This window comes from Lissotriton helveticus, chromosome 3_1 (assembly GCF_964261635.1).
Source record: "Lissotriton helveticus chromosome 3_1, aLisHel1.1, whole genome shotgun sequence".
NCBI classification, from domain to species: domain Eukaryota; kingdom Metazoa; phylum Chordata; class Amphibia; order Caudata; family Salamandridae; genus Lissotriton; species Lissotriton helveticus.
In genome coordinates, this window is record NC_136061.1 from 2,004,295,928 (window position 1) to 2,004,311,882 (window position 15,955).

A 15,955-nucleotide genomic window follows, 5' to 3' on the forward strand; every position below is an offset into this window, starting at 1 on the left:
GTTCATCTCTACTCCTATTAAAGGCTGACATTATCCCCTCTGCGCGGAAGCGCGTGTGGGAGCGCGCCCGGGAGAAGCCCGGGACAAGGGCGGGACCGTCTGTGGCCGTCAGTGGTCGAAGGTGGCTGGGCTGGGCCACCCCTCTGACTACCTTTGGTTTTAGTCATTTACTTATTTATATATTTGCATGGGCCCGTTGTCCTCGTTACCCTGATCAATTTTGCTAGTAAGCCACGAAAATTAATATTAATTGCTTTTTATTGAGTGTTTTAATTTGGCTCTCTCTTGTACTATTTCCCCCATTGTTCGGCTTGTCTTTTAATCATTGTATTTCTAACTGAGGATGTCTAGTCCGATTTTAAACTCTCTTCCTAACTGTGTAGGCGTACCCATACTTGGCCCACTTGATAAATATTTTGCTAGAGCCACCAAAGATATTGATAGGGAGTTAGCCCTAGCAGAGAGGAGGGCCGAGCGCCGCCTCTCTATAGAGCATCTTAAGAGACAGGCACCTCTCAATCTTGAGAAGGTTGCCACGAGTATATCAGCACACGATACCACGTACCCTGAGACCGATGCGGAACTGTTTAACACAGAAAACATCCCTTTAATCTTTCAAGATATCCCGCCACGACTAGAAGACTTGGAAGTAATCGTGGATGGCGACAGTAATGCGTCCACAGCTGAATCCAATAATCTTATAGATCTTAATACCACTTCACCTTCATATTATGCCCCCCACCCTATTAGTAACATCTTACCTTTAGTCCCGAAGATCCAAACTGAGGTAGTCACGTTGCTGGATTCTCAACCTACTGCTAAAATTAGCAGAGCACGTGACAATCCGACAAGTAAAGGGAATAGAGGAGCAGTACGCTCCCCAGTTAGGAAAAGAAGGAGGAAGGGTGGGTTAAAAAATGGGGTTGGAAACCCATGGAAGGCTCCACATGTAGCAGATCCCAAACAAATTCCACCAGATCTAGTGGGGGAAAGAGGGAAAAACAGGGCAATCTACCTCAGATTGTAAATCTTTCTCCAACGAAGGGCTTTTTGAGGCAGTTGAAAGTCTTTTAAAGGCTCTCATTCTTCCATTCATTGAGAGGCTTAAAAGGCTGGATGAAAAATTGGATCGACTTCTGCCGGAGCCTACTCCGCCAGAAAATTCCAATTTAATTATTTCATCTATTCCAACTGAAACCCGATCTATAACCAAACAACCTACTAATAACCAACGTAGGCAACATACACCTATTGTAAGATCTAATAATATGCCTGCTGATAGAAATACCACCAAATCAGTAGCCATATTAGATACTACAGTTATAAAAGCCACAAGCAGTGAAGGGTCTCAATCAGCGGTACCAAAACCTGTCCACACAAGTGGTTTACCCCCCACTAAAACAAGTTCTTCGACTAGAGGGAAACTTAACTCCAAAAACATAGTAGATCTGCCCCCGGAGTCGTCTAATTTTGTCATCATCCTAACAGGTGTCCCTGTCGTACCAGAGGGAAATGTGGAATCAAACATTAGTTTGAAAAATAAAGTTATCCACTGGCTACGCATAAATAGACCGCTACCTTTACACCTGAATGGAGACATTGTCTCAGTGAGAAGGTGCAACTGGGTGGGCTTACGCCCAAAAGATATAGAAGGCGACTTGATCATTGTAAACTTTCGGGACCATAGGGTGGTCACTTATATTAGTGACTGGTTTCCGGGTAGAAGTAATGGAGGAGTATCATCACGAAATTTAACTTACTTTTACCCGGAAACTATGATGTTGCCCCCCAATAAACCTTTAAGGGGGCATGGTTTTGACGTTCCTTATCATTTGAAACAAGTCACGAACTCTGCCATCCCTACTTATTATAATAGAAATGCTATCCCCTTTTTTCCGCCCAATTATCCAAATAGGTACCCAATTTTAACCGATAATAATTATCCTCCCTCAGACCCAAAGGAATTTTGGAATATTCCTTTATATAACATGTTTCATCCCTTAACTGGTATGGACGTAAATGATTGACTGAACCCAACTCCCCTACAAGAGAGATCTGTCTGTGAAAACTTGTTAATATCTCCTTTTCCTGTCGAGAAGGGTATGCCTGTACCAGTGACTTATTATGAACTTATTCAGTGGGATGATTTGGAGAAAGGGAATAAGGATGTAGAGGGTTTTTGGGTTAGTAATATAACCCAAACCCTTGATGAGCAAAATAATAATCCTGCAGCCCACAGCGGAGATAAAGATGATGTTACCCACGTGAATATGGGATCTGCAGGCAAAGTAAATCTTAATCCTGTCTTAGATCAGTGGAGTAGAGAAAACTCCTGTAATATTAGAGGCACAAACTTCCCCTATGCTGATGCAGCAAATAATGGTATAGAAACAAGAGTGGGTGGGAGTGACATAGTTCACCTTAATGGAAAATCATTACGGGGTAAAGAGGGGAATCGGGTAGAGGACAGTTGCTTTCGCTTAACTTCCTGGAATATAGCTGGTCTCCGGCGGAGGCTAGAGGATCCTGCCTGGCTAGAATGCATTGAATCCTTTGACATTGTCTGCCTCCAGGAGACATGGAGTACTATGGACCATAGCTTGGATGGTTACCAAATGTTTAATGTTTTTGCAGAGCCTTCACAAGCAGGGAGAGCTAAAGGTGGGCTTGTGACAGCTATCTCTGTAAAGTATAACTTAACACATGTGGTGCAAGTGGTGGAATCTCCTTGGTACCAATTACTTATGATCAAGGACTTATTTCCAGTAACCCTTCTTCTTATAAATTGGTACTATAATATATTTGATCCCCATGCAACCACAGTTATTGAAAAATTACAGGAGGAAATTGCTAAGATTACAAACAGGGTTTTCCCTCTTTTTATTTTATGGTTAGGCGATTTTAATTGTGTGTTATGCAAATTTAGTGGGTCTAGAGTATGTGGACTGGTGGACTCAACTGACCAGCCTATGGCTCATTTTATTTATTCGACACAGGGGGAGGCTTTAAACAGTATTGTTTTGAATAATGATTTATGTATCCTGGATATGTCTAGCTTTTCCAGTTCACCGAGTATACCCACTTTTCAGGGTACAGGGGGCCGAGTGAGTACAATCGATTTTGCTATGGTATCTAAGAATTTTGCCCACCTTGTAAAGGATTTTAAAATTGAGGCGAATCCCGCCAGCGACCACAACCCCCTAATTTTGAGTTTTAATTCTGTCTTTGAGAAAAATCAGACTGCGGAACAACCGATAAAATATAGCCAAAATCAGGGGGTCACCTTAAGGTGGGATAAAGTAGATGTGAGGCAATTGGAGGCGGACATCTTTAAGAAAATTAAGGATGGGATAGAAATCTATTTGACGCCTATATCCGACCCAGATTTCATAATCAAGAACTTTGAATTATTACTGGGAAACGTGGCTTCACACCTTGTAAAGGCAGGGGGGAGGAACCAAGATAAGGGACCCAAATGGTTTGACGAAGAATGCTCTGCTGCTCAAACAAGTCTAACAAAGGCTTTACACCAAGTACCACGTGACAGAGATGTGGTCAGGTTAGTTAGGAAAAGGTATAGAGATGCAGTCAGCAAAAGAAAAAATGACTTAAGGATTAAGGCATGGGAAGATCTGGAAAGAGCGGTTGAACTGAGGGACACCAGGCTTTTTTGGGAGGTAATAAACCGACCTTTTTTAAAAACTGGAGAAGAGGGTACCATCCAAGTGCATATACCAGAAGACTCTTGGGTAGCTCACTATAGTAAAATTTTCAACCCAAATGAGGTATTGCTGACTACGACTGTGGGAGCTGGCGACTTCAATATGGAGTCAGCAAAATTACTTAGTGACTCATTAACGCTTCCTGAGGTAAAGATCGCCTTGAGTAAGGGTGCTGCATTAAAGGCCCCAGGGCCTGATGCAGTACCCTTGGATCTTTTTAAACATAATTTAGAGGTCTGGTCACCACTACTCTTAAATGTTTTTAAGGCAATAGTGGTGGGGTCTATTCCGATTTCCTGGAAAGAGGCGGTTGTGGTACCCATTTTCAAAAGGGTGATAAGTCTGACCCGTGTTGCTACAGGCCAATATCACTAATAGGCGCGTCCTGCAAAATAATGGGCAGAGTGATATTGGCTTGTCTTGAAACATGGGCGGAGTCAGCAGGGATTATTGTGGACTCCCAATACGGGTTCAGAAGAGGTAAAGGAACCACCGAGCAGTGTCTTAATTTGGCACTAATTATGGGCAAGTACATGGCTGCCAAGAACAGTTCCATCCACTTGGCATTCATGGACATGTCCAGTGCTTTTGACACTGTATGTAGGGGTAAGCTATGGCAGATGATGGAGTCTATGGGGTTTGAGGAACCTTTGGTTACCTTGCTTCGCAGGATCCATGCCGCCACAGCAGTGAGAATTAGATATGGCCCTGGTGGGGAGAAGACTAGACCCATATTATACACAGAAGGTGTCCGCCAGGGATGTATTTTAGCTCCTTTTTTATTTTTGGTCTATACCAATGGATTAGAAAGTTTTCTGTTAGAATCTGGCGCTGACTTTCCACAGGCTAATGGCAAAAGGATTCCAATGTTGTCATACGCAGACGACACTGTTTTAATGACCCTCACTTCCAATAGCATGCAGATCTGTCTGAATGCTTTTGATACATTTATGGAAAGTTTAGATCTTAGGGTCAACTTCCAATATGTGCAGGAAGAATGCCCAAAACTTTCCAAAATACTGCTTTTCAATCATACTTAAAGGTGGCATCCAGGCACACTGATAATGGAAAATGATTCCCAAACCTACCCCCTGTGATGAAGACTGCCTGGTTTCATGTACAGGGTTTGTTGACACGAGGAACGGTCCACAATGTAATTCGTTAACTACTTGTAAACGATTTAATCTGAGTCAAATGCCATCTATTCACAATTGCTCACTTCATTCCCTCACCTACCAAGATGGTATGAGTACGTTATAAGTAATCAAAACTAATGCTAATGCATAGATGCCCAACTGAATGGATCGCAGCCTTCAGATGATTAGAGCATCTGCTACCCACCAGTATATCCAACAAGGATTTTGCAGCGTCAGTAACACATCTTGGATATAAAGTTAAACACTAAAGTGTAAATTCTAATTGAACAGCCTGGGTGCCATCATTGAGTTATCGTTATTCTTAATCATTGTTTGCTTAGTCATTTCTGCTGTAACATTGTTTCTCTTTGCCATTAACATTGTTTCTAACAGTTAACACTGTAACTCCATTTGCATTGCCATTACAATTATACCTAGCCGCAAACACTGTAACTCCACTGGCATAGCCATTAACATTGTTTTTATTTAGCCCCAACTGTTCTCTTTGTTTTAACTTTGTTAACTCAGGCCCTCATAGCCCTGTTTCATCTGTTTGTGTGTCATTTTCTGTATTTGCTGTCGCTCCAACACCACTTCTTGCTTTTCCTGCCTCTTTTGCCCACTCCTGCCCACTTGCTGCCTTCCCGCACCCTTCCCTCCTCGGAGGACCTACTTTATGGAGGTCCCAACATGTCTGCGCCACTACCACGTCAAAGACAAGCCTGTCTATGCCTATTCAAGTCTAGACTGCTCCTGGACCGTGGGAGAACCACACACAGAGCCAGTAACCCTGGCACTCCCTCCACTTGAAGCTACATCACGTATAATCTCTCTGCAAACACACCACTGATATCTGAGACATTATCTCCTTCCTCACCCTGGAGTCATCTTCCTCACTGAGACCTGGCTCAACCGTGCATTTGCACCTGACATTACTTCTGCAATGCCCAACAGCTATAAGATAACACACCGAGACCGTGTCAATAAATACGGCGGTGGAATCAAAATCATCCACAACGACACCATACACTGCACCGCCACCACAGACGATGCCACCTTGCTCATTGAGAATCTCAACTTCCAACTCCACACCAATGGCAAAACCCCCATCAGAGGCATGCTCGCCTACAGACCTTCAGGACCCTGCCCCAGTTCCTGGGACGCCATCCCTGATTTCATCGCACTGCTCGCCATCGACTCCAAGCACTACATCTTCCTCAGAGCTCTCGAGTTCCACCTAGATGACTCTGATGACACCAACATCGCCAACCTCCTCGAAAGAATGAACACTCTCAGACTCACTCAACTCATCACTAACCTCACACACACTCACCCCATTTTCTGAGACAGAGTCAAGTACAGCCACGTCACCAAACTCCTCTGGACAGACCACGCCATCGCCTGCTTCACCATTACAGGTCCCCCTGGCACCACCACCAAACCGCCCAGCACCTCTCACCGGAGTTGTGGACTGATAAAGCCTCAGGACCATATTTCACTGCTACACTCAACATAGACCGCTAAGGAGTCGGGGAGGACTGACGGTCATATAGCATGACTCCATAGAGCCCTCCTTCTAAACAGCCACCATTCCTGCCGGTGAAGCAGTCTTGTTTACCCTTCGCACCTCCCATCACAATTCTTATAAGGGGATTCTTCTCTATCAACCTTCAGGTTGGTTTCTTGAGTCAGTCGGAACGCTTTTAGAGGACGGACTATGTTCAGACTCATTTACCGTGCTGGGGGATTTCAACTTCCATCTGGAAGTTCCCTTGGACTCTGACACAAGTAGGCTGGAGCAAGTGATGAGCGGGGGAGGACTTAGGCAACTCGTATTAGGGCCCACCAATGCTGTAGGACACATCCTAGATAGGATTTTTACCAATAACCTCAATCTGACCAGCACCGAGGCGTTCCCACTGCCTTGGACAGACCATGTCACTATCCAGTTTGAACTGACACACCCTAAACGCCATCAACCCAAGTTAGAGCACAAAAGATAGATAGAACTAAGAGCCTGAATAGATATCAAAAGTGTTGAGCTCGGAGATCTACTCAAGGCAACGGCCTGCCCTTTTCCCTCAACAATTGACAATGCCACCTCCACATACACAGAGTGGGTAGAAGCCACCTGCAATAAATTAGCCTTTGCGAAACCATGGACTCCCAAGCATGTCCAGCCATCAGTCTCCTGGTACTCGGAAGAGTTGAGAAATCAGAAACACGCTTGTAAAGGGCTTGAGCATGCATGGAGAAGAGGTTACAATAATATGGATAAAGAAGCATATAATCTAAGTCTCACCCTTTATAAGAAACTATTATTCAACACTAAAAGGATGTTTTTCAGACCAAATCACTCGAGCAAAAACCTCCTCCAAAGAACTCTTCAAAACTATAAAAAAAACTGACAGCGCCCAATACTTCCAAAAATCGGAGTAGCCCTGAATTATGCGAAAACCTGGCCTTGTTCTTTCAGCAGAAGGTTGAAGCCATTTTTTTCCCTTTATGCCTGCAAAGACAAGGGATACAGGGTTATCAGTTGGGGAGGGGTCAAGTAAACCTAAGTCTAAACTGACGCTAGATAGTTTTACACCATTGGGGGCACAAGAAGTTACTAAACTCCTGGCGTCCATATGATCAGGATCTCCATTAGACCCATGCCCCGCGACCATGATCTAACAAGTTCCAGAGATTATTGCTACAGCACTTACCCCCCTGTTCAATGCCATATTCGGATTTGGCCAGTTTCCCAAAAGTTGGAAGACAGCATCCATTCTTCCACTGCTCAAAAAACGTAATCTTGATCCAAAGGACCCTAGTAATTACAGGCCCATCTCTTGCCTTCCCCTGCCAGCATAAATTGTTGAAAAAGCCATGAATGCCCAACGTAGCTTTTTCTTACCAGAAAATAACACACTAGACCCAACACAATATGTATTTAGAATAGAACACAGCCCTGAGCTGTCCCTAATTAAATCCACTGAGGAAATAAGAGAGGCCTTGGACATTGGAGGCAACGCAATTCTGATTATGTTGGACCTCTAGGTGGCCTTCAACATGGTTCATCATATTGTGTTGATGTACCGGTTATCAGAGTGCGGGGTACAAGGCAAGGCCTGGAACCTCCTGAAATCCTTGCTCACAGACAGGACTCAAACGGTGGACCTAGACAAAGATAGGTCCAAACTGTTCTCACTTCCATGTGGAGTGCCCCAGGGCTCGGCCCTTAGCCCAACACTTTTAAATGTCTATGTTACACCCCTTGCAGCCCTGATAAGATCCTTCAGGCTCCAACTGACTTCTTATGCAGATTATACCCAAATAGTGTTGTCACTCATTCATGGGCAAGACGCTGAAACAGGAAATAGATTTGATGATTGCATGAAAGCTGTCACATGGTGGATATCTTTAAATTGCCTGAAACTCAATTCAAGCAAAACTGAGGTCCTCATTTTCAGTAATAACACGAACATCTGGAGGCTGGACTGGAAGCCGGAGGAATTGGGAAGCCTCCCCAAACCGACCAAGAAAGCGAAGACACTGGGGGTCATAGTGGACAACAGACACACTTTTGGAAAACAGATAAGTGAGGTTGTATCAGACAGCTTCTTCCTTCTTAGAATCCTAAAAAAATTAAGTCCTTGCTCCCGGCAGACAGTCTCAGGACAGTGGTCACAGCACTTACTATGTCGTGGTTAGACTACTGCAACAGTCTCTATTTGAACATTTTAAAAAAAACACCTAAACAGACTTTAAATCGTTAACTCGTGCAAAACGCGGCAGCCAGATTGCTAACGGGGACACCCAAGTTTATCTAAGTTAAGAGAGAATTAAAGCAATTACACTGGCTCCCAGTTAAACAATGGACCCAAGTTAAGGCCCTCTGCATGGTCTTTAAAGCTCTTGAAGGAGTTGGCCCTGACCATCTAATACAGCAGTTCCAGTGGTATGTCCCCAGAAGGAACCTTCACTCTTTAGGATCAAAAAGAGTAGTTGTTCCTTCAGGTAGGAAAGCAAACTGGGGTGGTCAGAGCTGTATTACATGTGTCGCCAAGACCTGGAGATATCTCCCATTCCACCTTAGAAATGCCACAGAGCGCCTCACTTTTAGGAAGGGGCTGAAAATGTGGCTGTTCACCATGTAGTGACCTCACACCTCAGTAACCTGACAGGCAGTGCTCAGCACCAGGACACCCATGGGTAACTGTTGTGCTTAAGAAATTCACATAACATAACATAACCAAAGCTGGAACAAAGTATCAGAGAACCAATAGACAGAAGCCCTGAACTCCTCCCACCTAGACACCGCAACCAACCTAGAACAGGCTGTCAAGAACATTTCCTGGATCACCGATTGCACTGACAGAGTCACCTCCATCAAGCCCACAAAACCTAAGAGACCCTCCAAACAGGCCAGCTGGTAAATCACAGAACTAAGAACTACAAAATGCAACTGCAAACAACCTGAAAGAAGATGGTGTAGCAACAAAGACATCAAAGATCGAACATGCTGCTAAACATCGCTCAACCAATACCACCAACTCCTGAAAAGGACAAAAAGGAGCACCCTTGCCAACCACATCGAGGTCAGTGCCTACCTCAGTAAAGAACTGTTCAACATTGTCAGAGACTTCCCCAAACTCTCAGCCTCCGAAAACATCACCACCCCCTCCCAGGAACTCTGCAACACCCTGGCGGACTTCTTTCATGACAAGATATCCGACATCTACAAAATCTTCAAGCCCCAACCTACTGTCTCCAATATCCTCAGCCTCAATGCTCCCACAGAGGCAAACCCCGACCACCTGCTAACCACCTTGGACCAACTCGCCACTCAATACACCACTGCAGTCATGAACTCTGTCCACTCAGGAGCACCAAAGGACTCTTGCAACCACAACATACATCTTCTACCTTGGGAGCAAGGTGATCAGCAATATATTCACCAGAATCTTCAGTGCATCTATTGCCCTGATCACTTTGCTCGATGAATGGAAACACACTGAAGTCAAACCCCTTCTCAATAAACCTTATGCCAACCTCCGGGAACTCAAGAACTTCTGTCCCACCTCCCACATGTGCATGACGAGCATTGCTGTTTGGATGAAAGACAACTGCCTGAAACTCAGCATTGAAAAAACAGAAGTACTGATGTTTGGGAACAACACCTCTCTGTGGAACAACTCCTGGTGGCTTTCCGAACTAGGACCCTCAACCATACCAACTGCCCATGCCTGCATCCTAAGAGTCATCCTGGACAGCAGATTCAACTCACCCTGAAAAGCCAGATCAACGCAGTCTCCTCCGCCTGCTTCCTCACTCTTCACATGCTCCACCAGCTGAACCGTGGGGTGCAGAGACAGAATATCTAGTCATAAATATTAAGTTGCAGAAATATCGAGGCATAAATATCATGGGTAAGAGATATCGACAGCGAGAATATCGAGGTCGAAAATATTGATTTAAGGTAAGTAATATCGATTTTAAAAGTATCAAAGAGTTTAATAACGTTTGCAAAATTATAGTTGCTGAAAATATCATTTTTATCAATGTTATGTATTTTAGCATATATTTTATATGTTTGTGATGTGTGTTTTTTTGATAAAAATTATTTGCATTTTTAATATGTGTTACATTTTTAGTACTTATGTTTTTTTTTTATTTGAATTTTGAGCTTTTATTCTTGTAGTGGGATGTGTGTATATAGGGGAATAGGTTGGGAAGTAATTTAATTATATTAAATGTATTAATTTATTTTTATGTATTAATATTTATTAATTTATTTATTAATATTTGTTTAATTGAGATGTTAAAGTGTTAAATGTGTAAATGTTGATTATGATAATTGTGTAATACATTTTAGGTGAGTGTTGTGGTGTTTATAGGAGTAAAGGGTGGGAAGTAATTTGTGTTTAATTAATTAATTAATTAATATATAGTTGTTAATGTTAATTATTTGGTATATATTTTGGGTAATTGTCTATTTTTGTGTGTGGTGTTTTCACTTTTAAAGGGGTAAAGGATGGGTATTAAATACATTTTAATTTTGTAATTATTAATTGTTAATAGTAATTGTTTTTAATTTTAAAATACGTTTTTTGTGTCATAATTTTTTTATTGGAGTTCAAAGATAGGCAATTTCATAGGTTATAAAACAATATAGTAAATATAAATCAGTATGTGACAAATAATTTACACCTGTAATATATTAAGGAAGAGGAAAAAAAAACGGAAAGGGAAAAAGGAGAAGGGAAAAAGCTATATATAGGGAGGGAAAGAAAGAGAATTAGAATTTCAGGAATCGCAAAGAAAGGGTGTCCACACCTGCTGGAATATTTGTTCTTGGTCTTGAATCCTATAAATTACCTGTTCATAGGATGCTGTCTGTATTATCGCAACCATCCAGTCCTCTTTGGACGGAGGGCTAAGCGATTGCCACAGCCTTAAAACACATAGTTTAGCAGCAGTAAGTGCAGTGTGTAAGAGTCGACTTTGAGGTCGTGAAATAGTAGGGAAACTTCTAAAGTCATGTAGCAAAATAGTGGCAGGTGTGAAAGGGAGTGAAAGAGGAATAGTTTCTAGTAGTGTAGATCATATTTGCTGCCAAAATTGTTTTACAAAAGGACATTCAAAAATGATATGCAGGAGGTCACAATTAGCTTCAGAGCATCTCCAACACCTAGAATGCGATGATAATCCAGCTCGTTGCAACTTTAAGGGAGTCCAATGCCAATCATGTAAAGTTTTAAAAACACAGAACTTCATTCATGCTTCACAAGTGCCCTTATCCTGGGCTTCCAATATGTCTGGCCAGGTATCTTCATCTATGGTTATATGAAGCCGTTCCTGCCATTTATCACGGAGAGTAGCAAGAAGTGGCTGCGAATATAAATGGTTAATCAGAGATCTATATAAACTTGACATGACACCTTTATGTCGGCCCCAAGTGCAAAGAAAAGTCAAAATCGGCGAAGTTTGCAGTGTCCAAGGGGGAAGGCCAAGACATCTCTTCAGAGAATGTTGAAGTTGTAAATATCTCGAAGCCTGATGTAAAGGAAGATAAAATTCTTCACAGAGAATCTCAAAAGATTTCAGTTCACCACCCACTATAAGTTGATCTAAGATTAAGATTCCTCTTGAGCTCCATTCAGGCCAAGAAAGTGCTCGTCCATTAATACGAATGCTTTCATTCTTCCAGATGGGAGCTTTAGAATGTAAACGATGGGCAATGCGCAGTAGACGATGTGCACATTGCCATGTTTGATATGTGGCATTGAGCACAGGATGTGCAGGAGTAGTCCTAAGTTTACGAACATTGTATAAAAAATTAAGACCATCCTCACATTCAAGTATTGAGCGTTCTATTGTAACCCATTGAGGAGAGTCAGTTGCACCTGGGAGCAAGTAAGACAGCTGTGAAAGGTGTAAAGCTAGAGAGTAGTGCTCTATCGATGGTAGACTTAGACCACCATGGGAGCGGTGTGCTATAAGTTTAGCAGCAGACAAACGAGGTTGCATATTTCCCCAGACAAAGGATCGAATGCGAGAATCTATGCGACGAAGTGTGGCTAAAGGTATAATAATTGGGAGCATTCCCAAGACATAAGTAAATCGGGGCAATTCAAATAAGTTTTAATTGTGTTTTATCATTTTATAGTTTAATTTAGGTGTGTGTTGTAGATATAGTGTTAAAGTTTGTGTAGTCAATTCATATTTTTTATTAATAATATTTTTTTAATTGATTATTAAATATGTTAATTATGTAAATATATGTAATTAAAAGTGTTGAAGTGTTTTGTTATTGGTGTGGTGTTATAGGGTAGAAAAAAATACATTTACGTTGTAATTAATATTTTTGTTTGTAAATATCTTTTAGTGTAAAAGAATTATTTTTTTTTAATGTATTTTTTTATTTGATATAATATTTGTAGGTCTTTGTTATATGTAATAAATATTATATTATGAGTTATTTTCATATGTTTAATATTTTCTCGTTTTTAAATTATTATTGTTTATTATACATTTTTAATATATATTAAAAAAAATATTAAGGGGTCTATTAGGATGGCGGTCGTGAAATCACTCCGACCGCCATAGTAGCAGGAAAACACCGACCGATAGGACCGCGGAAATAACGCTGGTCCAATTAGTATGCTCCACAGTCGAAATCTGACCGCGGCGGTCGGATCGTGGCATTTAACATTGCAGGGGTTGCTGCTGCCAGCGGCACAACCGTGATGTCCAAAGAAGCATGTCCTGCATATCCCTGCACTGCCTGCCACCTGGTACAGGGACAGGGGGGTACCATTGGTACCCCCCAGTGCACCCACACACACCCCCAACACATTGGGGGCTCTCAATTGGCCCTGGGGACATTCTCCGCATGCCTTTCCATGACGGTCTAACCGCCGCAGAAAGGCTGGCTACCGCCGGCATCATAATCATGCCTGCGGAGCGTGGCGCTGCACCGGTACCAATGTAGAGGTCCAGTTTCACCGCTGCGGTCGTCATGCTAATCGGACCTGCGGTTTTCCGGGTTGTGATCACGGGCGGATGTCCGCCGCCGGTCCGGCAGTTGCTACCGCCGACCCAGAGGCGGCCATCCATCTGCCATCCTAATAGACCCCTAAGTGTTTGAGTGTGAATGGTAATGTTATTTTCTCCGGTATCCAACACATTCCCTACAGTTGCATTCACTGGAGTGGGAATAGTCATTTTTACCCCTCCGCTATCCAACACTTTCACTACTGTTGCACTCAATAGAGTGGGAATACATGTTTTTTACCCCTCCGCTCTCCAACTCTCCAACACTTATCCAACTGTTGTATTCAGTGGAGTTGGAATAGCAATTTTTACCCCTCTGCTATCCAGCAGTTTCCTTACTGTTGACTTCCCTGGAGTGGGAATAGTCATTTTTACCTCTCCGTTATCCAACACTTATCTTACAGTTGCACTAAGTGGAGTGGGAATAATCATTTTTACCACTCTGCCATCAAACACTTTTCCTACTCTTGCTCTTACTGGAGTGGGAAAGTAATTTTTACCTCCCCGCTATTCCCTATTGTTGCACTCACTGGAGTGGGAATATTAATTGTTTACCCTCCGCTACCCAACACTTTCCCTACTGTTGCACTCATTGGAGTTGGGCATTTTAAGTTTAATTATTTTTTCATTGTTTAATGTTTTTATTTAATCTAGAATGTTTTTTTTAAATTTTAAATTTTAAATTTTATATAATTTTAAAGTTTTAAAATAAATTAGAGATAACAGTTATTAATTATTTTAAAGTAAATATATATATGTTAGAATGACACCCAACCAACTGGTGTAACTGGCCCAATTGACTATTTTCAAGCACCCCGTAGGAATATTCCCTCAGGAAAAGGAAACCTAAAATGTTGTCCACTGTCTGCTGCCTATAAAGTAGCTGACTTATTTGCATGCCCTTCGACCACCTGATGTAATTGGCCCAAATGATCATTTTTGGAAGCACTCCATAAGGTTTCTGCTATACTGTATTTTATTAATAAACCACCTTCACTTCCATAAAGTCCATATTGGGGTCCCTTCCTCACCTGGACACACTATCAAAATGGAGATAAGTCCCGACCCCTCAGGATCTAACATCTTCCTTATCAATTACTAGTCTAACCTTTCCAAAAATGCCACCAAAAAACACAAACATCGCATACTCAAGGTCAGACCTGAAACTTTAATCTCAGACGTCTACTTCTGTGCAAACAAGGCTAGTATAGTTAATGACCTCATCTTCTATACCAGAAAACGAGCATTCTGGCAGAATGTTCTCTACTCCATGCATCGCATATCAGGCACTAGGAAAACACCTAATGGTCTCAAAGTAACAACATTGCCTTCACTCACCTTCAACTCTAAGGCCACTATCACCCTCTAAAAGAATGGTATCATTCTAATCCAAGCGTCTAATGTCAACCTAGCTAAGATAGTCAATATCTTCCCTACACTCAAAAAGGCCGTCTCAGCTAAATCCAATGACCCCTACCCACACCAGACCATCACTCAGGATCTAACCAGTCCTCCCCGACCACAGCCGTGAGGTCCTCACTCTCTCTAAACCATTCTCCCCCTTAGATGATCTCAAAGCCTCTCAGTCCCCTGTCGCACTGGCCCAATCCACTAGATCCCCAACTCAGATGGCAGGTGGGCATATGGTTTTGCTCAGCTCGCCGTTCCCCAGTCTGATACTGGTTGATTATCGAGCAAGAGGTTCCCTCTCGTCATAAAGCCATTGACCCCAACGAAAGACGCCTCATTCTACGCCATCCACTCGGCCGGAGACCTGGCAATTGCCCTCCATGGACAATGATCGGCCAAACACGTTCAACTCTGACTTGACTGTCCCTGACTGACAGGTCAATGGCCTTCCCACCCTCTTACCAACCTACCTATCCAAGCATCCTGGAACACCGTGAGTGTTCAATGACCAATTCCCCCCCCCCGTAACTTTGCAACACTGCCTTGAACCTCCCTGGCATACATCGTGGCCCACTCCTCTCCACATGATCTCCCCATTGATCTGCATGATTTGAAAGCCCTCTCAATTGAACATCTCCCCTTGATCAGAGGAGGCGTGGTAAATGTGTTTAATTTTGAATTTAGAGCAGGAGGCCTCCCATACCTATTGAGTGCATGCAATGTTATGGTTAGAGTGCTTTTGCAAGGCTCTCTAAATGTGGGTAGCTGTATCAGATTTGGATGCTAGTTTCTCAAAGAAGCTTAGACAGTTGGCAGGGTAAGGGTGCTTGTACTCACACAGAGAGACTTTAACTTCCAGGAAGGTCCTCACTCTCTCTAAACCATTCTCCCCTTAGATGATCTCAAAGCCTCTCAGTCCCCTGTCGCACTGGCCCAATCCACTAGATCCCCAACTCAGATGGCAGGTGGGCATATGGTTTTGCTCAGCTCGCCGTTCCCCAGTCTGATACTGGTTGATTATCGAGCAAGAGGTTCCCTCTCGCCATAAAGCCATTGACCCCATGAAAGACCCCTCATTCTACGCCATCCACTCGGCCGGAGACCTGGCAATTGCCCTCCATGGACAATGATCGGCCAAACACG